This window comes from Tupaia chinensis, unplaced genomic scaffold (genome assembly GCF_000334495.1).
Source record: "Tupaia chinensis unplaced genomic scaffold, TupChi_1.0 Scaffold000078_1, whole genome shotgun sequence".
NCBI lineage: Eukaryota > Metazoa > Chordata > Mammalia > Scandentia > Tupaiidae > Tupaia > Tupaia belangeri.
The window spans coordinates 8,441,473-8,442,454 of NW_006159539.1; positions in this window are offsets into that span (position 1 = coordinate 8,441,473).

The window sequence follows — 982 nt, forward strand, 5'->3', positions numbered from 1 at the left end:
GGCCAACTGTAGTCGTGTTGATGGGCAGATTTCTCTTTTTTTTTTTAAAAAAAAGAATTGTTTTATTTAGCTTTATTTATTTATGTATTTATGTGTGTGTTTATTTTCATTTGACCAGAGGGAGAAAGTGAGAAAGCAAGCTGCCAGGTCCGGGATTTGAACCACAGTCCGTCATGTGGGAGTCCACCATGCCACCTGCTGGCCCGATGAGCAGATTTCTAAGGTTTTACATTCGTGAGTTGCCATTACTGAGGTTAACGGTTCCAGAGCCAGCCCCCCCAGGCCCCATCCTCCCTGGCCCTGTGTTCCTCCAATGACCCGGGGCAGCCGAAACCCAGACTGAGCAGGGCTGCCCTCTGTCTCCCTCGTTAGTGCTGCAGGGGAGGCCTGGAAGGGCCCACCCTTTCCATCCAGAAGGAAATGCAAACACAGGGCCTGCCAGCCTGCGGCAGCTCGAGGGCAATTTCACAGTTGGGTCATGTATTCTTGAAGGAGGAAAAAAAGCGTTTTATAATGGAAACACTGACACGCAGGTTCGCTCGAGCATCTTGGCACAGGGGTAGGCCTGGCTCTGGGCCGGCCCAGACAGAGGAAGGGTGGCCGGGCCTGCGGGTGTGGGGAGTCTCGTCTGTAGACTGCACTTTGCCCAGACCCAAGAGGCTTCACTAAGACTTTAGTGACTTTAAAACTCAAAACCTTTCTGGGGCTTTCCTTTTTTACAATTTTCAAGAGGGTGCATGTGCTTACCTGGGATGGAAATGAAGAAAGCACCCTCATGGGAGATCATTGTGCTGAAATCCCTTCAACATTTCTCTTCTAGAGATTTTTTGGCATGCGTGGTGTGTTTTTCTTTTCTTTCTTTATGTTTGTCTTTCTTTATTTTTTTTTTTGAGAGATTTTTGTTACAGGTCACGTGCACTCGCCAGAGAGACAGACACGGAGAGACAGAAATCACCTTCCAGGGGATCTGGCCACGCAGCAA